The sequence below is a fragment of the Pseudorasbora parva genome, chromosome 19 (assembly GCF_024679245.1).
Source record: "Pseudorasbora parva isolate DD20220531a chromosome 19, ASM2467924v1, whole genome shotgun sequence".
NCBI classification, from domain to species: Eukaryota; Metazoa; Chordata; class Actinopteri; order Cypriniformes; family Gobionidae; genus Pseudorasbora; species Pseudorasbora parva.
This window is the reverse complement of record NC_090190.1, coordinates 14,978,526-15,003,022: the sequence shown is the minus strand read 5'-3', so window position 1 is coordinate 15,003,022 and position 24,497 is coordinate 14,978,526. Positions and strand designations below refer to the sequence as shown.

Here is a 24,497-nt window from a genome sequence, read left to right as displayed (position 1 = left end):
GTTAAGCAATTGTGACATTGGACAATGGAATCATATACAAATGCATGGGAGACCATACGGTCACACAGACATCAATGACACATGCAAGCAATGGCTGCAAGACCATATGTCCACAGTAGGTTATCTGGGACGAGGCCTAACTCAAATTCTCTTTTAACATTCAGTTGCTTAAAAAGATGTCACAGATCTAACAGGGGCAAGAGAGCAGTATCATGCTCTTGGTCTCCTCCGTCTAGACAGCTCAAGACTGAATGCTTCATTTGACTTTCAAATGCACCGGGGAGTGCTTAAATTAAGGGGGACTTACCCTCCCATTTCACGGGCGCAGGATAAAATAACTCTAGACCCTACATAATTACCACAATTACTACTCCCAAATTACATAATAACCTATACATTCAAAAGGTTTAGAAATTTGCTATGTATGTGGTTGGGACAGAAAGGGGGCTGGAATATTTCAGACATGTTTCCTCTGTGTTTAAGTATGGCTCTGCTCTAACGATGAGGTTTGGCTGCATGCGCAGAACCTGAGCGGGTCTGTATTCACATTCACTGGAGCAGCACAGCTGCAGATAGCTGTATGGAAGGCCAATTAAGGACTCGAGGGAGACCATGATTAACACTGTGATTGTGTGAATACAAGTCAGGGAGTCAACCAATTTTCAGTCCCAGAGCTTTAGTAATGCTGATAATGTGGTTTGCAATCTGCTGTAAAGAAAGTGGCTGATAGACTTTATAAGCTTATTTTACTGTTTACAGTTTTAAGGTCCAAAACATTATTACAATTTTTGTATTTATTTTTTTAGCAAGGACATTAATTTGATCAAAAAGTGATGTTGCAAGATTTGTTACAATTTTATCAAGATGTTACAAGATTTCCATTTCAAATAAACGCTGTACTTTTTACATTTCTATTCATCAAAGAATCCTGAAAAAAAATGTGTCATGGTTTCCACAAAAATATATAGCAGCACAACCGCTTTGACCTATGATAATTATATGAAAAGTTTCTTGAATCAGCATATTAGAATGATTTCTAAAGGATCATGTGACATTGAACACTGCTGAAAGTTCAGCTTTGCCATCATAGGAAAAAATGACATTTAAAATAAAAGCAGAAACTATCTCAGCCAAGCACAAAAGTACATGATAAGTAATGCCAACATCAGACCAACTGCAACAATGAGCAGTTAAAGACATTAACTCTTCCCCCGCAAGCGTTCTAAAAAAAGTTGTCAGCCACCACCAGTGTTTTTCACCATTTTCACCAAAACCTAATAGCCCATAGAATATTTTGTTTTATGAGTATCTGAGCATGCAATATTTCAAAAAGATATTGGGTCCTGGGTCCACATTTCATTCACTAACATTAGATAGTTTTGATTAATATGCTGTTTAATGATGATGATCACGTTATTTTTCATATGATTACATACGATCGCTTGTTTTACTGCGTCTTACGTGTTTTGATCAGGAGATTCAGTGCTCATTCAGAAGATGCGTAATAGCGCCCCCCAGCGCCTAACAGTGAAAAAACAAAAACCTGGAAAAAATTCTGTTTTTGGACTGGATACGTTTTCTCACAAACAACGGAAAATTCCGTGTTTGGCAGGGAAAGAGTTAAGACGATTTAAGATAAAATTGCTGAAAAGTCATAAATACCACCACTAGTAATATGTGCACTTCGTTGAATTTCTTTGAGTGTTATTCTAGAATGTTTTCACAAATCGACTTGAATTCCATAACTTTTTGTCAGCATGTTCTGAAGATGATCTGGTTCAATTTTCCTGAAAATCAGAGCAACGGCCTAGGAGGTCTTCTAAAAACGTGCACTTTTATAGGATCTACGATTTTTCTTCAAAAAAAACTAACAAAAAAAAACAACCTAAAAAAAAAAAAAAAAAAAAAAAAAAAAAAAAAAAAAAAGATAAATAAAATACAATAAAAATACAGAGCTAAAGAAAGATTAATATGGACCTCATAACTCAATTCATTCAATCATGGAAAAATGTCATACATTCGCATAATATTGACATTTCTGATCTTTGATTGGCATAGTGTATCTAAACACAATATGAAACAATGAGATCTCTTATGAAGCTGTGGAAAAGACACATAATATAACTTATTACAGGTATTACTGTATTATTTTTTAATAATACAGTAATTATAACTAATTTAATCATTTTAAGTTTTGAAATCTGTAGAACATGAAATTAAAAGTGTAGCCATTAGCAGAGCTTATTGTGATAACCTTCCCATTAGATTTTTAACGCATCACTAGGAGCCACATTCTAGTGAGCTCCAATCTATATCTCCAAATAGCTCACACAAACACTGATAAAAGCAAAGGCCATGCTGTCAATAAAGCAGCAGATCGTCTTTAGTCAGTAGAGCATGGCATGCTAAGCTAATTGGAACCAACTAAATTACGTTCTAGTAGTGTCACACACACGATGATCTATCACCTGTGCTCTCACAAACACAAAACGCGGTTTCTCTTTAACACCCTGTCAGAGATATTCCTCTATTTGTCCTGGTCATTAGCAAACAAGTGATTTCATATACCGCTAAAGAATGGCAAACACTGAGGTCTAATTAACATTGTGGTCCTGTGTGGGAGGAAGCAGAAGTTAATTTAGAAACTGCAATATTTCTAGAAATTCTGTTTGATGAGGTTGAATTCAAATATTTCAGCTAAAAATGAGAATTGTGTCATTATTTACCCATGCTGTTCCAAACCCATATTTTCATTTCTTTCATAAGGGTGACTAAATGATGACAGTGTTTTCATTTTTAGGTGAACTGTCCTTTTAACCTCCAGATGTCCTGTAAAAGTCCACAGGACCATCCCAAGACTAAAATACCATGAAAGGTCCACAGGGCCATAAAAAAAGTCTGCATTTATAGTCTTTAGATGGTCCACTTCACCAGAGGACAGAGAGAATAAAGCGCAAAAAGTGAGAGAGAATGAGAAAAAGAGTGCCCAAGATCAGCCTTAGGTTACAGGAAGAGAGCCAGAATAACACATGTCTTCCTGCAGGTTTTATATATAGGCCGCAAAATCCAAGGCTTTTCCTTTGATGTCACAGGGAAGCAGATGGAGAGATATGTCCACAGTTTCCCGCTTTAGCCCAAAGGTATCATTCAGAACCAGAACACGGCTATCCTCCACACTCGGCCATCAGTTATATGTGGTTCCCACGCTGAAGGCTTTGAGAGATAAAAGATGGAAATACATAATAAAACAAACCACAATAAATACAGGAAAGACAAAAATCCCACTTAGACCAGATGCGCAGACATTTGTTTTCCTGCAACTTCATATAAATGTCAAGTATCTATTGTCAATTATTAGTAATTTTTAGCATGCTAATATGCTTTCCGCACACCCATAGGAATTGTCTTCACAAACTGAAGTCTAACGTGAAAAAAAAAAAGTCAAATATTCTAAATTGGCTAGTCAGTAATAAAGGGATAGTTCACCCAAAAAAGAATGACATGACAGTGAGTAAATGATAATTTTCTTTTCTGGGGGAACTTTAAGGAAATCCTATAAAAGTGCAACTTTATAAATTATTTTTACACTTTAAGTATTTTTAACAATAATGTTATATTAATATGGTGTTAAAAATAGATTGTAAATTCAATAAGTACTTCTCAACTGTTAAAAAATATGTTCTATATAGTGTGTGTGTGTAGTATGAATGCAATTTATATTCTTCATTCAATATTCTCCATATTGTCATTGTCATGTGAACTATTGCAACACTTCACTGCCATTCATAACGCCTCTCCTGTGGCCTCATGGGATAGTAAATTGTCAACCAGATGCGCACTTCAAAATCTTGCCAGACATAGTAGGTCATCTGCTTACTTTTCACATACTGTTGTATGAATATTGTGAATTATTTTGTTTTGCCTACTATATAGCATGGAAGTATGTATATTTAGACACAGGGTTTGTCTTTTGCTTTAGTCATTTATCAATTTACTGAAGTGGTAAGACAACGGAGATCCAACATTTTTAGCATGCTCATGATCCTTCAGTTACTGTTAGCATGTTAAACAGCATGATCACCTCATTAGAAACCCTCTGTGAGAAGTTAAATTTAAGTGATTTCCCTTTAAAGAAAGACTGCTGAAAGTACTAAAGCTAAATTTGTCTACCTGACCCACCTAAAATTTAGCTTCTTCAAAGCGGTGGCACAACAAACATCTCAACTAATTTTAACTTTTTTTTTTTTTTTTTTCAAACCTCCAACAAACCTTATTTTAACCCTTAAACGCATACCTCGGGTCTATAGTGACATCAACAAAAACAAAGTCAAAAAGTTAGACATCAAGCCTTCTTAGTATTCCTTAATACATTCATAATAAACAACATAAGAATAAATAAATTAAAAAATTAAAAACTAAAATAAATAAATAAATAAATAAATAAATAAATAAATAAATAAATAAATAAATAAATAAATAAATAAATAAATAAATGTTTTCCCATTCATTTTTTTATTTTTATTTTATTGGGTCACTAACGACCCAAGGTGTGTAATTGCAAGTATATTATTTCTGCATAACAATAATCTAATTTTTGATGACTATATGTGCAATTCATCTTTATTCTGTGCAGACAGAAAACAAAAGAATAGGAAGTATCATCAGCAAAACTTGAAGTCACTTGATGTGTCACTGTCACTTGATGGTGGATTTGGTGATGAAGCTTTCAGCGATCAAAAAAATTGAAATTGATGATTTTTGAGAATATGCTTGAGATGCTGAATATGATTCAGATGCTGAATGTACCGGGAAATGAGCTCTGACGAGGACAGAGATGACGCTATAAAACATCTGCTCAAACTGAACATGTCCAAACACCAAAAGTTAACAAAATATGCTTTATTTTATTCTTTTGTAATTGATACGCTAATATTAGGAGTTTTATATTTTCACGATACATAGAGATCCATCCTATTAGACATAGATCGGGGTCGCTAAAGACCCGCATATGTAATAATGATTGGCGAAACATTTATGCAGTTAAACATGACAGCCTCTCTCATGGAAAACATGACTGGAGAGCTTAATACAGACCAATTAAACGCCTAACAGCATGCATCCCACTAAACAAAGGGGATTTTCAGATTAGCAAACCTGGTTAAGCCACTTCAGACTGTTTATTTCCCCACATTGGCGGCTTCCTCTTCCAGCTCAACTTCTGATGAAGCTCAAACCGCCCCCTCGTTCCCACTCCTCCTCTCTCTCGCATTCCTCACCCCTCTCTCCTCTCCACATCCTCTGCCTGACGTGCCGAAGAGGAGGAACAGGGAATTGAGAATGAGGAACGGCGTAGGGATGTTTGTCTGAATACGTACTGTACGGTTTTACTCCTGTGTCATTTCAGCTTATTTGGATTCCATAGTGCTCTAAAGCAGATAAAGGGATTTGTCAAAGGAGCCACTCTGGACACTCAAAAGATTGTGGATTTGTGAATTTTTAACCTTTTTTTAAATTGTGGCCTACTTTCCAAAATCCCAATCAGAGCCCAACGAGGCTGATGATTATCACAGCTAAAATGGAGAAGAAAAAAAAAATCATCACGCAACCATGTATTAATTGGTGCAAGGACTACCAACCATCCAGTATTCCAACTCTATTAGCGCTAATGTTCCTGCTCAGGAGTAGATAAAGCAGCCTTAACAGCAGCGACTAAGCTGCGCTCCCAGTCCTCCTTGTATAATGAGTGGAACATCTGTTGACAGACTAATACAATTAAAGGAAGATCTCTTAATCACCATGCCACACTCCGCCTAATCCCGCCTAACGCTGAGGTCATTCTCCCAGACAGTCCACTCCATTAGCGCACCACACGAACGGACATCAGTGGTTTCACACAGACAGACAATACTGCCATTTCCTTTGAGCATCTCAACGATATGAAGGTCAATATCATGTGTCTCCACTATAAAGAAAAAGAAAAATATTTCTCATATTTCAAAACACAAAAAAGTTTAAATGCAATGCCATGTAGCATAACAGTGTGTGTTTAAAAGATTTTAAATAAATATTTTAGTTAAACTTATTCTTATTACATTTTTACAATAAAAATTACATAATATATTCATACATATGGGATACCACATAATGCTATTAAATGTTAACTAAAATGAATTGAAATATTGCTGAAATAAAATATAATATTACTATGTGATGAAAAGCTAACTTCTGAGGAAAATGACAAGTATTAATAAATTCATAAATATGGGACACCATATAAATGCTGTAAATGTTAACTAAAATGAATTGAAATATTGCTGAAATAAAATACAATATTACTATGTGATGAAAAGCTAACTTCTGAGGAAAATTTGAAAAGTTGGCTTGGCAACTAACATTAATAAAATTGTATTTAAATACTCAAATAACAAACTAAAATAATTAATAATGATAATGATAACTAATAATAAAAATAACACTAGTGAAAAATATACTAAAAATGACAATACCGCCAAACTAAATTACTAGCTGCATTTATTACTGTGTTTTTGAATTGCTGAATAATTGTTGAATAAATGAATATTCTTTTTATTTGATTTCAGTACATTGTTCCGCACTGTAGTCAACTATTGTTTTATTATGTACTTTATAAATAAATTTGGATTGGAAAATAGACCCATTTAAAAAAAGATGAAAAAACAAAATCAGTGTCATGTTATTGACCCAGGAGAATAAAACTACTGCTAAAACTGCTTGCTAATGCTAAAATAGTATTTGCAAGTTTTTCCCTTTCAAATAAGAAAATAGATGCTTGCTTCAGCTGTTTGTAATTCTGTTTAGTAACCTAGGGAATAGGGAGAAGGCCTTCATTACATTATATTCCAAGTAGCAAAAAGTGTTTTCAGATGCCTGTATAAATTTCACGAGGAAATAAAACAGAAAGCCAAACCCGAGTCCCAACTTTTCACATTAGAATGAGTGACTCTTCTGTGACCTGCCATACAAGACTAAGCCATTTGATAGAAACTCAACACCCAATAAATCTGACCTGGTGAAACACACAGAAGTGGCTTTTTCATTTCACATGAATCTGTTACATCATACACCATGATGCATCATGCACAGGTTTGAAACCTTCTACTGAGTGAAAAACCTGAGATAAAGTGGACATAAATATGAAAATTATATCCACAGGAACATGTATAAGTGAGAGGGTAGCAGTTTAAAAGGAAGTGGTGAGGTTCTGACCTGATACTGCGAGACGCTGAGCTAGTTAAACCGAGTATGAAGAGAGGTCACGTAAAGTCGGGGGTCAGGAGGTCAGGGCTATGCTGGAGAGCTGAACTGTGAGTGATGTGGTAATGCTGCCTTGATGCTCTTTGCTGCTGAACTCCAACTGTAATTAAGAAGAACACATTGCTCACAGATGTTTCACAGAAGTCAACACCTTATGGAAAGCCATGAGAGAGTTTGAAGGGGAAGGACAGAGAGATGTTTGTTTCAAGTGGATTTCAAAGAGCATTTGTGCAGAAGAGAATCAAAAGTGCAGGCAGCAGAAATGCTGCCAGAGTCGTCACTAAAAATCACGGGACCCAAGACAACATTTTTATGGATGTTCTCCCTTTCTCCCGGGGCCAATGAGTGAGCTATACAGAGAGGAGCTCAGTAGGACCTGGACAACATTCTTGGCTGTCCCCTTCTGACAACGACTCTAGATGTGGCTAAATGACTGATGAAAAAAATGCATTGAAGTTATAATTATGTGATGTTTCCAATAGGTATACATTGTTTGACAAAAGGAACCTTGATTTCCTTGAATACATCGTGTAAACTTTTAATAGCTGGGTTTGGATCATAAACAATTAAGTATTGTATCAGTATCCTTTTTAGTATAGACCGACTGTAGTGTAGATAAATAGCATTCAAGGTCTAAGACTCTATTGCAGCTTTCACTGGTCGAGGACCGCCCAAGAGGATGTTTGACTGACATGTAACACAACCAATCAGAGTTTGTTTTGTTCTGCATCATGTTTAGGGGCGTGAAAATGTAAAGTCAATGTCCCGTTGTAAAAGTTTATCGCAAAAATGGTGCCGCGAACCTCACATACTTTTGAAAATCCAACGCTTAGTTGACCCTGGTAAGCGTTCAGTCACGGTTGTAAACACGACACGTTTTTCTGCCACGAGGGAGTTTGGTGTTATTCATTTGTTTCTAAGCGGACCACTAAAGGACAACTCCGGTGAAAAACACGTTTACTGAGTAGATCGTTCTCTGGGATGTGTTTTAATGCAAATTGAAAGTAAAGAGTTTTATCTCTAAAAACAGATTAGCTTATAACGCTAGTATATGGGGCATAGAATAAGTAAAATTAAATCTCTAGTTAACACCACTAACAAGGCTCAAAAAGCCTCACACTAACACGGTAGCATAATGAGGGTCCCTACATGCAAACCAAAGGATTGAGAACTTTGTAAGTGTACAAACAGTTTAATAAGAAGATACTTTATAAACACAGTACATTACACGTATACAGATAGGCGCCATATTGGAAAAAGTCTCGACGAGTCAAGCCACGAACACTGTGCTAACTGAGCTAGTTGCGTTTAATTTTTATTTATTTATTTTCTCTTTTGCCATCAGTGCTTTCTTCCGGAAACAACGGACCATATGAGATTCCAAGTCACAGTTCATCACTTAGCACAGCGTTCGTGGCTCGACTTGTTGAGACTGTTTTCCAAGATGGCTCCTGTCCGTATACGTGTAATGTACTGCCTTTATAAAGTATCTTCTTATTAAACTGTTTATACACTTACAAAGTTCTCAATCCTTCGGTTTGAGAACAATTTTCATGAAAACTCATCGCAGAGAACAAATTTCTGTGTAATCGTGTTAATTACCCCTAGGTTCTTTTTTCACCTTAGATGTCTTTTAAAGACCGCAACTCGTCTTGTGGACGATCAGATGACGACTTCGAAATATCACAATTACAAGTACAGCAATACTTTCTCTGTGGATTTGTATTTTCAAAAAATATACTATCAATTCAATACTCTAAAACCTATAGTGGTCATGAATATGTTACAAATCATTGAGTGAATGATTCAGTGACTCCAACCTCATAACAATGATGCAGAAATTGTCACTGACTGAATTCTGACTCCAAAAAGTCACTGAGGTCAATTAAAAATCATCTCCACTGATGTGTAACATTATTAATATGTGAATCTCCATTTATATACATTATCTAATACCCTAAAGATTTTTACTTTTGGTTTAAAAGTAGTTTGTCAGTCAGGATTAGTTGTGGAAAGAAACCTTTAATGTGTTCTTTGTCCCATCAATACAGCTTCTACAGACAATCAGTCTGCCAAACCAATCTGCCTCCCAGGCAACTTCACCTTCAGAATTCATTCCCACAAACAGGACAGAGTGTTTAAATCCCCACATGCTCTCCGCAGGATATGCTTTAAACAGCCCACTTCTATCTAACAGTCACAAACGCGCACATTTCACTTCCAGCTCATGTCAAACACCCTCAGGATCCTAGTTTGAAGGATGACAATCTGTCCACTCACACACAAACTTCTCGTTTTGTTCTCGCCACTGTTCTGCAGAGGGATGTAACCGCAATCAAAATGGGGAAGCAAACGTGCCTGCAGGGGATGACGGTTTAGCTCAGATAGCCATGAAGAGACGCTGCCTGTCTCCATGCATTCGGTGGACACCCTTAGTAAACAGCACTCTTTGCTTTCTCTGCAACATTTCAAAAGCCAAATATCTAGGCAATTGACCTTGTTAATACATCACTGCTTCTGTCTAACCCTCTCTAAAAGGCAGTCGGGCCATTGTTTCAGCCTGACTGACTTTCTATAGTCACTGTGTGCTGTTCAGATTTCACACATCACCGATTTGTTGCTCTATTGACGACGACACTGAGTCATACCCCATTGAGCTGATCATGTTTATGAAAGCATATGCAGGAACACACATGCAGACAGACGAGGCCTGGAGAAGGTGAAGACGAGAGCCCACTTGTGTGTCCTGGAACGCTAAAACCCAACAAATATGTCAATTGTTTCTTGAAGTCAGCAATGAGATTGAATATGCAAAACTTTTGATAGGATTCGGTTATTGTTCTTCAAAATGAAATGGTGGCTCTATGGCTTCAAATGCTGCTTTTGAATACTTAACGTGTAAGGGAAGTAGCAACAGATCTTTTGTTTTGAATTGGGACGTTAAACCAAATCGACTATTGAAAAAAAAGGAAGAAAAAAAGTATGATGGGACTTGATTATTGCACCCTTCACATGTTATCGGAAATTGAACTTGTTGCATTCAAGGGTTTTGTGGTCGGAATGAACAGGAATCATGGAGGACACCAGGTTTATTCTTGCCTATTTATCAGAAAATCTTATTGAAACCAAAATGATGTGTAGTTTTAACATGCACTGGCAACCACATAAAAACTTACGAAGCTGCACCGCTTTCTGCAGATTCTGTCATTTTGGTCAAATGTAGGCTATTTTCACTGTGAACAAAACAATGCACTTCAAATTGTTACTTTTATATGTAAATATGCATTACATTAATGACAACATGAGACGATCTAGCTGATTTGGGGGAAAACGAATAACTCATACCTGATCACAGCAGTAGTTCTCCCCACCATCAAAGTTTATGGCAGGTCGTAAATTCTGTAAAATTAATTATACGATAATTCCGAAGGCAGTATTAATCCACTGGTCTTTGATTGGATGGAGGAAGTTTAAAGGGATAGTTCACTTTAAAATGAAAATTCAGTCATCCTTTACTCACCCTCAAACTGTATGAATGTCTTTCTTCAGCTGAACACAATGGAAGATATTTTGAAGAATTTCAGTAACCAAACTGGTTAACTGGAGCCATTGACTTCCATAGTATGTTTTTCCCTAATATGGAAGTCAATGGCTCCAGTTAACTGTTTAGTTAACATGGTAACACTACACTAAGCTTACGTTTGTAGATGGTTTATAATGGTGCCTGTTACTTAAAAAAAGAAAAAAAAAGAACAGTTGTAACAGTGTTGTAACAGTTATTACAATGCATAGATAACGTTACGCATCACTGACAAGCCTACATTTACCGATAAAAAGTTTGTATTGGCATTAGCTGTAAGCTGTAAACACATAGCATTAGTATCTTACTACGGTAAATTACCCTGCCAGTAAATACAAAGATAGATCAAAGTGACATTACGTTAACCAACCATTCAGAAACGTCCTGTTTGAGCCTTAATTGTCAAATTTCGTTGGGGCTGTCATCTTGTTCCGGGTCTGACTCCGGTTCAAATTGACATGGTTGCGCAAATGTTTCCTCAGAGACTCCCTTCGCCATTCTTTCCCCTCAACTGTTGTCAAGACAACACTCCATTTGTGTTGTGTCAAACCCCCACAGAACAGAGGGGCGGGGTGAGCAAAGCTCATTAGCATTAAAGACACATGCACACGTTTTCTTACAATACAACAATGCCATTATATGACCTCTTTAAGAAGGGACGATGTGTTCTGACTTTTGCCGACCGGATACAGCGAGAGTTTAATCTATTAATTAGCGCCGCTTCATGACACGTTGCTCAGGTTGGTTTAGCGCTATACAATTGTGTGCAGAGGGAATTTGAAAGACAAATGTTTATCCCGCCCCTCTGATTGAGCCCTGTCAATGGTGAGTTCCCAGACCAAACATCTTGATCTGGCTTGTCAGGCTAATAAACATCATTTTTTAGAAGAAAAAAAAAATCTCCTTTTACCAAAGCAAAAGAAAAGTAATGCATGGTTCAAACAACAAGGAGTTGAGCAAATTGTGACAGGATATTCATTTTTGGGTCAATTATTCCTTTAAGCCCCCTGTGTCTCAGATAATATCCCCAGTAATTTCACATAAGTCTCTTCTAGAGCTTCAGAAGAGATCTCAACAATGTCACACACTGTGCTCAGACTTCAAAAAAGATTTCAAAATGAACTCAACGAACCCATTTCTCATTCAATTCTTCAAAGACCAGATTATCAGAGTTATGCAATCCAAATTAATTTCATAGCTCTTTATTCCTGTCTGCCAACAATTGTCCGATTTATTCTTATTGTTCCTAAAGAGTTTTAGAAGCATCTGATACAAAACTGATGCAAGAACTCAATTAAGATTCTAAAAGTAAAAAAGGGCGACCTCTGCGCAATAAAAAAGTAGTGATTATCTGACAATAGATGTGTATAGTCACACAACTGGCTCGTAAGGTTTTATGGATTTGTTACTAATCTAGAGAGCAATAAAGGCCAATTCCATAAGAGTCATGGCAGTTTATTGTGCCTTACCTCATACTGGACTCAACTAATGTGAGACTGAAGGGAAATGAGTGACTATCTCGGCACCCAGAGATGCCACAAATTTCCTTACACTCTGTATTTGTGTGACGCATCCAGTTTTGTAGCGCCAAACTTTAATTCAGACTCAGCTTTGGGCTGCAGAGCACATGTGCTCATGATGTCACCGCTGTGGTAATTGGAAGGGGCGCGCTGTGCACTTACTGATGACTGACTGTATTTTGCGGTGTCGGAGATCAGTGAGAGAGCTGAGTTAATGTGTGTATGAGGAGGTTCGTCTTGGCTTCAGTGCCGTGACTCTACAGAGAGCTTGTGGTAGCGTTTACAGCCTCTCAGCTCAGGAAGGATTTAGGCTCCAGTCTTTAGTCTCAAAAATACAGTTCAAAAGAAACTATGATGGATGTTTAGCATTCATGTTTTTGTTCGGTTGCTTGCTGATGGCCTACCACAGAGATGTTAGAGGTTTTATAAAGTGTGTGTGTGTGTGTGTGTGTGTGTGTGTGTGTGTGTGTGTGTGTGTGTGTGTGTGTGTGTGTGTGTGTGTGTGTGTGTGTGTGTGTGTGTGTGTGTGTGTAAAAGTTGCCAGCTGAATAATTTATCACTGTACAAAGGACTTTTTTACACCTATTAGCTGTTTTATTTAATAATGATTTAATGTTTAATCATTATATTTTATATTACCGGTATATATAGTGTTGTTTTTTTTGATGTTTTTTTTGTTTTTTACAGAAATGTATTGTATTCAGCAAGGATGCATACACTTTTTCAAAAGTGAAAGAAAAATACGCTTATGTTACATAAGATTAATATTGAAAACAAACTGTTCTTTTGAACTATATATGAATAGAATATTAACTATTCGTTTTCAATAGTGATCGTAAAAATATGTTTTGTTATGCAGCAAATCATAATATTAGAATGATTTCTGAAGTTTCATGTGACACTGAAGACATAAATCACAGGAATAAAATATGGACAAAGGGACGAATGAATGAATGAATGAATAAATGAATAAATGAATGAAGGAATGAATGAATGAATGAATGAATGAAGGAATGAATGAATGAAGGAATGAAGGAATGAAGGAAGGAATGAAGGAAGGAAGGAAGGAAGGAAGGAAGGAAGGAAGGAAGGAAGGAAGGAAGGAAGGAAGGAAGGAAGGAAGGAAGGAAGGAAGGAAGGAAGGAAGGAAGGAAGGAGTGAATGACTTAAAGTGAGGGATGAATGAATGAAGGGAGGGAGAAATTAAGTGAACGAATGTACGAACAGACAAATGAACGAACTAACAAATAAACAAAGTGAGGGATGGATGAATAAATGAATGAATGAAGGGAGGGAGAAGTGAATGAACGATCAAACGAACAAAGCGATGAATGAATGAATGAATGAATGAATGAATGAATGAAAGACGGGAGAGATGGAGGGAGGGATGAATGAATGATCAAAGTGAGGGATGAATGAATGAATGGAGGGAGGGATGAATGAATGAAGGGAGGTAGGTAGGGAGGGAGGTAGGGGTGAATGAATAAATTAATGAATGAAGGGAGGGAGGGATGAATGAATGAACATAGTGAGGGATAATTGATTAAAGAAAGAAAGAAAGAAAGAAAGAAAGAAAGAAAGAAAGAAAGAAAGAAAGAAAGAAAGAAAGAAAGAAAGAAAGAAAGAAAGAAAGAAAGAAAGAAAGAAAGAAAGAAAGAAAGAAAGAAAGAAAGAAAGAAAGAAAGAATGAAGGGAGCAATGAATGAAGGCAGGGATTGATGAATGAATGAATGAATGAATGAATGAAGAGAAGGAGGGAGGGAGGGAGGGATGAATGAATTAATTGAGGTTTATTTGAATGAATGAATGAAGTGAGGAATGAATGAATGGATGGATGGATGGATGGATGGATGGATGGATGGATGGATGGATGGATGGATGGATGGATGGATGGATGGATGGATGGAGGAATGAATGAGCGAGTGAATGGATGGATGAATGAAAGAATGAATGAAGAGAGGGATGCATGAAGGGAGGAATGGATGAATGAAGGGAGGGATGAATGAATAAATGAATGAATGATTTACATTTTAACGTTTTCTCAATGTGACTTTCATATTTTAAATATTATAATCTTGACCTTTTTTATCATTTTCACTTCGAGGTGGACACAAGCCCAATACAGTAGGCTACTGATTTCAAAATGGTCAAATTACACAAGTCATAATAAAATATGTAATTACGGTGATATATTGACTGCGAAACTAGAAACATCTGTTTCTCTAATTTTAATTTCAGAAATCGGGTCATCTTAGAATAGACTGCGTTTTTGGGCGCAGTTTCCCTAACAGCATGCAAATGCCCGCGAGCTTAATCCGGTCTTTTCAGACGAGTTTAGATACCCTGCGTTAATAAAATCACAAGAGCGGTGAAAAGGTGAAAAAAATCTCATCACAGTCTTGCACGAACAACTCTCAGGTTTATTCGGCGTTAGTGTGTGAAAATGCCTCATCTCATTTGACCCACACTTAGAAGTCATAAATTAATCAGTAAGTGTGACTATTTCCATTTCCTTCATAGACGTTTTCGGCCAGCAGAACATTGGGTGAGAAAAAGAGACAAGTGCTACCAGACCTGTGGCTTACATCCTTACCAGAGAATCATAGAATAGAGAAATATCATTTCTTTCCATGCAGACGGCCTCTATTATTAGATCGCCATCATTCACAGTTAAGGAGATGGACAGATAGGTGCGATCTCTCAATGGGTAAATGCAACACCAACGCTCGAAGAGCATGTGTCACCGCGCGCAGGGAGCGGGAGAGGAGCGTGTGCGAATAACCCACGGGCCTGTGACAGCGTGTGAGTGAGTGAGTGAGTGATGATGTCACCATCAAGAAGGAAGGATGAGGGGTGTCAATCCTTTCCCCTCTCATTTATCTTTAAATGGCCGTCAAAGGAAAGCAGTGAGACCTCAGTCAATGGAAAAAGACTTCCTGTCCAATACCAGCCGTCAGGAAATGATGACTGAGTTTGCAGTCGACTATTGTCGCCAAAAAGGCAGTGACTCTTAAGACGAACGCGAAGGCACATTATATATTTCAGTGATCTAATCTAACTTTAATATGAGCCTGTATATTTTCCAAGTATAGTGTTCTTATTATGTTTTAGAGTGAGGAAATTCAAGCACATAATGAAAAAGCACAGATTTCTGAAACGTCTCCCTTGTGGTAATCCAATCAAACTGTTTTTTATGTTTTTTTCCCCCATTCGAAATATTTACATATCAAGGGCAGGAATACAGTTTGCTTTGGCACGGAACAATATTTATACCCCAGAATAATGAACTAGTGTTGCTTTTCTTCAAAGTAAGAGGAATCCGATCATTTTCATATCAACACCAAGTTGTTTAAGAGGAAAACACATCTTCACTTGACTCTCCCAAGAGTGCTCACTGTCTCTCTGAGATCTGACTGCGGAACATCAAGCTGATGAAAATAGAACAGTCTATCTTGACCTCTCCAGAGGAGCAGGACCTGAGGGAGCGCAGGAGCAGTTGTTGTTGCATTTGGATCTCTGAAAAAGGCTTAAGCTAACCCACCCATATTGTTTCTCTCTGACAACAGGTATATATATATATATATATATATATATATATATATATATATATATATATATATACAGTCTTGTTCAAAATAATAGCAGTACAATGTGACTAACCAGAATAATCAAGGTTTTTCGTATTTTTTTTATTGCTACGTGGCAAACAAGTTACCAGTAGGTTCAGTAGATTCTCAGAAAACAAATGAGACCCAGCATTCATGATATGCACGCTCTTAAGGCTGTGCAATTGGGCAATTAGTTGAAAGGGGTGTGTTCAAAAAAATAGCAGTGTGGCATTCAATCACTGAGGTCATCAATTTTGTGAAGAAACAGGTGTGAATCAGGTGGCCCCTATTTAAGGATGAAGCCAACACTTGTTGAACATGCATTTGAAAGCTGAGGAAAATGGGTCGTTCAAGACATTGTTCAGAAGAACAGCGTACTTTGATTAAAAAGTTGATTAGAGAGGGGAAAACCTATCAAGAGGTGCAAAAAATGATAGGCTGTTCAGCTAAAATGATCTCCAATGCCTTAAAATGGAGAGCAAAACCAGAGAGACGTGGAAGAAAACGGAAGACAACCATCAAAATGGATAGAAGAATAACCAGAATGGCAAAGGCTCAGCCAATGATCACCTCCAGGATGATCAAAGACAGTCTGGAGTTACCTGTAAGTACTGTGACAGTTAGAAGACGTCTGTGTGAAGCTAATCTATTTTCAAGAATCCCCCGCAAAGTCCCTCTGTTAAAAAAAAGGCATGTGCAGAAGAGGTTACAATTTGCCAAAGAACACATCAACTGGCCTAAAGAGAAATGGAGGAACATTTTGTGGACTGATGAGAGTAAAATTGTTCTTTTTGGGTCCAAGGGCCACAGGCAGTTTGTGAGATGACCCCCAAACTCTGAATTCAAGCCACAGTACACAGTGAAGACAGTGAAGCATGGAGGTGCAAGCATCATGATATGGGCATGTTTCTCCTACTATGGTGTTGGGCCTATTTATCGCATACCAGGGATCATGGATCAGTTTGCATATGTTAAAATACTTGAAGAGGTCATGTTGCCCTATGCTGAAGAGGACATGCCCTTGAAACGGTTGTTTCAACAAGACAATGACCCAAAACACACTAGTAAACGGGCAAAGGCTTGGTTCCAAACCAACAAAATTAATGTTATGGAGTGGCCAGCCCAATCTCCAGACCTTAATCCAATTGAGAACTTGTGGGGTGATATCAAAAATGCTGTTTCTGAAGCAAAACCAAGAAATGTGAATGAATTGTGGAATGTTGTTAAAGAATCATGGAGTGGAATAACAGCTGAGAGGTGCCACAAGTTGGTTGACTCCATGCCACACAGATGTCAAGCAGTTTTAAAAAACTGTGGTCATACAATTAAATATTAGTTTAGTGATTCACAGGATTGCTAAATCCCAGAAAAAAAAAAATGTTTGTACAAAATAGTTTTGAGTTTGTACAGTCAAAGGTAGACACTGCTATTTTTTTGAACACACCCCTTTCAACTAATTGCCCAATTGCACAGCCTTAAGAGCGTGCATATCATGAATGCTGGGTCTTGTTTGTTTTCTGACAATCTACTGAACCTACTGGTAACTTGTTTGCCACGTAGCAATAAAAAATATACTAAAAACCTTGATTATTCTGGTTAGTCAGATTGTACTGCTATTATTTTGAACAAGACTGTATATATATATATATATATATATATATATATATATATATATATATATATATATATATATATATATATATATATATATATATATATATACACACACACATATATACATATTTATATATATAAATATATACATATACATGCAACAAACAACTTTCTTTGTATACTAGTAATCTTGTCTTTCATAAGTGACAACTCTGGTATCTTCAAATCAATGAGCTCAAATTTCTCACCAAACTCTTCCTTGACTTTGTTCATTTTTATATTTTACAGTGGTTTAATTTATTATTATTATTATTATTATTATTATTATTATTAATAATAATAATAATAATAATAATAATAATAATAATTCAATTAAACATTCCAATAAGCATTTTTTTTTTTTACTTTCAACAAATGGTTTGCTAACTTCTGCTAAATTTAGCCACCCAATCGGATTAACCTTTAAAACATTTCATTTGTTCATATTTTTATGCATCGCAAATAACAGGCCCAGCATGTATCTGTACATTTTGAATAAATTTATAATTTTATTTAGCAAGAACACATTGATTAAAAAAGTGACAGCAGAAACTTTATTATGGTTTCTCCTAAAAATATTAAGAATTACAGCAATAACTTATTATACAAAAATAAGAAATGTTTCTTGAGCACCAAATCAGCATATGAGAAGGATTTCTGAAGGATCATGTGACACTGAAGACTGAATCATTGATGCTGAAAATTCATATGGAATAAATTACAGGAATAAATTAAAATAGAAAACCGTTATTTTAAAATGTAATAATATTTCAAAATACTACTGCATGGTTTTACTGTATTTAAATCGAATTCATGAAGCCTTGGTGAGCATAAGAGACCTCTTTCAAAAAAAAAACCTGTTTGAACAGTAGTGCGTGTGTGTGTGTGTGTGTGTGTGTGTGTCTCCATCTGTCCATCCATCCACACACCATCCATATACACCACCAATCATCCATCCACATAACCAAACACACCATTCATCCATACAAACTATACATCATCCATCATACTATCCACAACCCATCCATCCATCCATAATATTCATCCATACACACCATCCATCCATACACTATCCATCCACACACTCACACACCATCCACCTATCCATACAAAATCCATCCACGCGCACGCACATACTCCATCCACACAAACACAATCTATCCTAACACACACCATCCATCCATCCATCCATCCATCCATCCCCTCCATCCATCACACATCAACTTTTCAAGGCTCAACTTTTGGCCTTTATATAAATACTAGGCCTCCATGCAAATATAGTCTAACATATAGTCTAACATGCTATAATTATTGTATTGTGTAATATCATATACCAAATATTGTGTTCATGTAATTGCAAAGCTTGTTAGAGCAGGAGAGACCGACATGAGGTCATGAGGACTCTTCTGCAACTCTTTCCAGCTAATAAGACCTCCATACTGCGTCCACTACTCATGGGACTGGTCAAAACAGAGCGAGAGAGACAGACTCCCAGCACTCCGCTCTCCCACGATTTGTATATAAATAAAAACAATGGCAATTTACAGTGAAAGCACGGCGGGAAGGAATAGAACTTCAGAAAGCAGAGAGAGCCACTGGGAAAATGGAAGTGGAAAGCGTATGAGAACTGAGAGAACTAATCGGTCTTGTGTCGTTTCATTTGACAGATTTAGAGGAAATTGCCACATCTAGTCAAAAGGATATTATTAGGGGACGTGACCTCATGTGATGGAAAAGGATCTGTTGTGGGTATAGCGCGGGAAAATAAGGAGGATTTTTTTGGAATGGGATTAAAGAAAAGCTGACAGAGATGGAGAGGCTAGGTCGTGTTCCTCTGCTTGTCATGCGTCTCTGATCCAGCCAATGAGATGGCACGAGCGCTGGTTCATTTGCGAGTTTACTGGGTCACCGGCACAGCTGTGTGCAGGGAGGGCGCCAGGGAGCTGTTAAAACAGTGTCTGGAGGTACCAGTGAGTGTCTGATTGGGAGAAGCCTGTGCTAGACTGCTTCACAATTTTTGGCTGCGTGTCTGCGAGGCAGAAACAGAGCACAGGAGAGACTGTGTAAGCAAAAAACAGAGCCAGGGAAAGAGATAAAGAACATCATTCTAACTGATGTGCATATGTGTGTGTGTTTGCATGAAAGGAGGAGACAGAAAAAAGCCGAAAGCCACGGGTATTGCATCAGAATTCAGGGTAATGTTCAATGAGGTGAAAAAGCAATTCAGGTCTAGCGAAGGGTTACGCAAACACATTTTCGATGTGTGTCTGTGTTTCCAAGACTGAAATGTACAATCATAATAAATGGACTGTTTGGAAATGTTCTGTTGCCATGCAATGACCTTCAGCTCAAGCCAATATCCTCACACACTGGGTATCGAGGTTGCAGATTGTTTTAATGTCTTGTTTATAAGCTACGGATCAATTTTCTCGTACTATTTTCTGAAATGGCGAGGTTGTTTTTCCTTAAATACATTTTTTCATTTGTTCACACATTTACAGAGTCTCTACATATACAGAGATACAGGCAGGGCTTGACATTATCGATACTGAAATATCTGTAACGCTTCCAACAGGCTTCTCGTTTTCTGCAGAATAGATACACGATACCAGCTGCGCACTCTCGCTCAGACAGGGAGCTGACACACAAACCTGCCTCCCTTCATTCACTCGTTTAATCTGCTCCGGATGAATATTGTTAGTGTTAAAGGGCTTGAATTTTGGCGTGGGATTATATGTATTGAGCATAATTTTACTAATTCCTGCAGATTTTGTGGTCACACCCAAAGCTGCTCTCAGTAATAAATTGAGTTATTTTTGTTAAATACACATTCACACATACCAAATCACATTAACACAGTCAGTTTACTGTGTATGTTGAGTGAATGTAAACAGCCGAGATGGAAAACGCATTTGCAACTGTATAACGGACCTGTGCATCAGGTCTTAAAGTGACAGCAGCCTAATTACCAGCTGCCAATTTGCCACTTTTTCCCCAAGGTTTCTATGTGAAAATTGTGGCCAGTGAAAATGCTAATTGGTAACTGGCTAGTAACTTTGGAAAACCATTAGCCACCAACCTGAATGGAAAAGTAACAAGCACACATAAAATAAAAAAGTACATAGTACAGAAAATGTGCTATTCGCTGAAGTAACCCTTTAACAATTCAGAATCACTCAATGCTCTCTTATTGAACCAAGATTTTTTTTTTGGTTATCTCCAATTTTATAGGAACTGGGAACCACTAATTAAAATAAATACACTATGTTGCCAAAAGTTTTGGGATACCTGCCTTTATATGCACAAGAATTAGAAATAATATGGAGTTGGCCCACCCTTTGCAGCTATAATACCTCCTAAACCTTGTGGAAAGCCTTCCCAGTAGAGTTGGAGTGTGTTAATGAGCATTTCTAGAAGATCTTCTTGAAGCGCATTTGTGAGGTCAGGCACTGATGCTGGACAAGAAGGCCTGGTTCGCAGTCCTCACTTAAATTCATCCCAAAGGTGTTCAACCGGGTTGGAGTCAGGATTCTGTGCACGCCAGTCAAGTTCCTCAAAACCAAAGTCACGCATCCATGTCATAGACCTTGCTTGGTGTGCAGTCACGTTGGATCAAGAAGGGGCCATCCCCAAACTGTTCCCAGAAAGTTGGGAGAATGAAATTGTCCAAAATGTCGTGGCATGCTGAAGCATACCAAGACACTGGAACTAAAGGGACCAAGCCCGACCCCTGAAAAACAACCCAACACCATAACCTGCTCCATCAAACTTTACACTTGGCACAATGCAGTCAGGCAAGTACTGTTCTCCAGGCAACCACCAAACCCAGATTTGTCCATCGGATTACCAGACACAGAAGTGTGATTCGTCACTCAAGAGACCATGTCTCCATTGACATGAAGTTTGGAGGTCTGTAGCTATTGACTCTGCAGAAAGTTGCTGACTTCTGTGCACTGTACACCTCAGCATGCGATGACCCCGCTCTGTGATTTAACTACTCCGTGGCGGAGTTGCTTTTGTTCTCCATTGCTTCCAAATTGTTATAATACCACTAAGAGTTGACAGTAAAATATTTAGTAGTGAGGACATTTCATGAATGACCTTATTGTACAGGTGGCAACCTATCAAAGTAGCATGCTTGAATTAACTGAGCTCCTGAGAGTGACCCATTCTTTCACAAATGTTTGTAGATACAGTCTGCATCCCTAGGTACTCGATTTTACACACCTTTGGACATGGAAGTGATTGGAACTCCCAAATTAAATTATTTGGAGGGGTGTCCCAATACTTTTGGCAACATAGTGAACTCACAAGAGCTTTGTAGTAACAAATATTCAAAGGTGCCCTAGAATGAAAAATTGAATTAACCTTGCCATAGTGAAATAATAAGAGTTTAGTACATGGACATCACATACTGTAAGTCTCAAACACCATTGCCTCCTACTTCTTATGTAAATCTGGTAAGTCAAAAACTCCATGGAAAAAAAAAGTGCTTCTCAACAAAAACCCAACCGTGACGCAAACGTTGGGGATCATTTATATGCACGCCCCCAACATTTGCATCTGTCCAAACATGTTCATTGTCAGGCAGAACTGACGAAGCCGAATCTACTGATAGTAAACAAGACATTTGAAGATAGCAAAAACGGCAGCTCTCATGACACAAATCATGTTTAGGCTGTGCAGGGGACTCATGTCAGTTGTCATATGTCAACAGTCATGGTTGAAGTTTATTATAATCGGATACCACAACAAATCGTTCGTTTGTTCGGCCCATTTCAAGCAAGCTTCGCTCAGCGTCTTTAACTGAAGATAGGGGCAACTATATTCCTGCAAGCAGTAAGTAGTGATTTATCCACTTATTGCCATTTAAACAATTTCTAAACAAATCGGAAAGTTTCTTAGAGACCGCATTGTCTAGATGACGCAAGATGCTAGTACAGTAACAATAGGAAACTCCAAGTACCATACCAAAATAAATAGTGTGTCTAATGACAAAGGTTAATATTAACAAAATACAACCGTAGATACTTTGCTTACAGATCGTTCACTCGATCCTTCTAGCAAATGTAACCTTTTCCACCATAATGTTTGGGTGATTTAATTACTGAAATCTGGCAACCGCATGAACGCGAGCTCTTTCTAGCGCATGGATGATCTGAAAACACCAATAAAGTAAGCTGCATTTTATCAACCTCCATTTGAGATATTTTGCTTAAAGTGTCATTCAGTCTGTCTGTGTTCTGTCAGGACGGTCAGGACTCATGAGCCGCTTCACTGAACTGATTTGAGCTGTGAGCTGCTGAAATAAGACAATCAGAGAAGAGCTCAACATTAATATTCATGACTCTTCCAAATAAGGCAAAAACAGAGCATTACATCCTAGGGACAATTTATAGGGTTGTAAATAGACCTGTAAAACTGTATCTGGACAATTTTTTGCCCTTAAATAAGCCACATACCCTCTATGTAGATATAAGAGAACAATTTAACATATTGTTTCGAATCATTCTAGGGCACCTTTAAATAATAGTAAAAAATATTATAGATAAAAATATATATATTTTGGATTATTGAAAAGCATAGTGAGGGTTAAATGTTGGATCGATTCGACCAAAATATTTATTTTATTTGTATTTATTTATTCAAAAAAGAGTGATATTTATATGGCTCATGTGCAGTCAGTATCACTACAGTGACTACATCAAATTAAACTAAACCACTTTTGAAAACCCATCTTTATCGAGTGATTTTGCATTTTAAATTCAATACCAATTAAATTAGTGTACAAAACTGCAATCATTTCCAGATCATTCATCACATTGCAAATGGAACATCAAGTTGAGCATGTTGCATTGTGCGAGACAGTATTCTGCAGAGAGTGCTTCAATATGTACCGCTAACTAAGAGTGGCAGCATGCTATTCTGAATCATAAACTTTTACCTAAAGACATATCATCCTGCCATTTGACCTACAGGAGTGGATCGTTCAGCAATGCTCAATCAAGACCATGAAGATGTTTACAACCAAAGGTTTAAGACACTGGTTTTAAACTAAAGACTGATGATACAACCTATACTAAATGCAAGAAAGTGGTCAGTAGATAAGAAGAACTGCAGGAAAATACAGATTTATGTTGGCAGTTATGGTTCTCTGCACGTTCCACAAACCTCACCCAGAGCATGTGAAAAGCCAGGAACAATTAGGCAATTTGTCATAAATTAGAGTACGCCGTCATGGCTGGTTCCTCATTAAGTCGTGAGTGGACAGCCTAATTGAGCAGCGGTCCTGTGTCTGGAGAAGCTTTGAAAAATGAAAAGCCTATACAGCACACAGCAATATTAGGATCTCTCTATTTCTTGCTCTTTATATAATGAGGTAGACTCAACTCCCCTTTCCCAGCTGAAATCAGTAGGGGAGCACAATAATGCATGGCTCCTGCCTGCTCCTGCCAGCAGGGGGCATCCATAAGGATCAGTCTCACCTTTCATCCTTCTCTGGGCTCTCACTCAGTATCTCTGGTATATCACTAGAAAGGAGCCAAATACATCATATCACTAACGCTGAAAGTAATAACTTCATTTCTAGTCACAAAAGTGCCTTGGGGTGCAGTGGTAATGATGTGCAAAGATCATGGCAAAAAAAGAAAAACAAAACTTCAGTTCAGGGATTGTGAATGTCATAAAGAATACGATTTAGTGTTTTGTTAAGCCTTTCTGATGGAAAACACAGCTGCAACCAATGGTAGCTGGTTTTGCATGATTTCAAGCTAGTCCTCCCTGTAAAACAAACAAAAACAAAACAGCCTGTTGGTTTGCTGGTTTTAGCTGTTCTCCCAGCAA

General features: G+C 37.5%; 1 long non-coding RNA gene across 5 annotated transcripts in view; it reads right to left on the bottom strand.

Annotated features, from left to right (window-relative positions):
* LOC137047824 (uncharacterized) overlaps window positions 1–24,497 on the bottom strand; it is a 201,311-nt gene that overhangs the window by 125,044 nt on the left and 51,770 nt on the right. For 4 of the 5 annotated variants that reach the window (XR_010899257.1, XR_010899260.1, XR_010899258.1 and 1 more), the window contains exon 3: window positions 7,246–7,393. This is a non-coding gene — a long non-coding RNA (uncharacterized lncRNA). Of the gene's footprint in view, window positions 1–4,884; window positions 5,963–7,245; window positions 7,394–24,497 lie in introns of those variants that run through there. The other variant, XR_010899262.1, reaches the window with a different exon arrangement.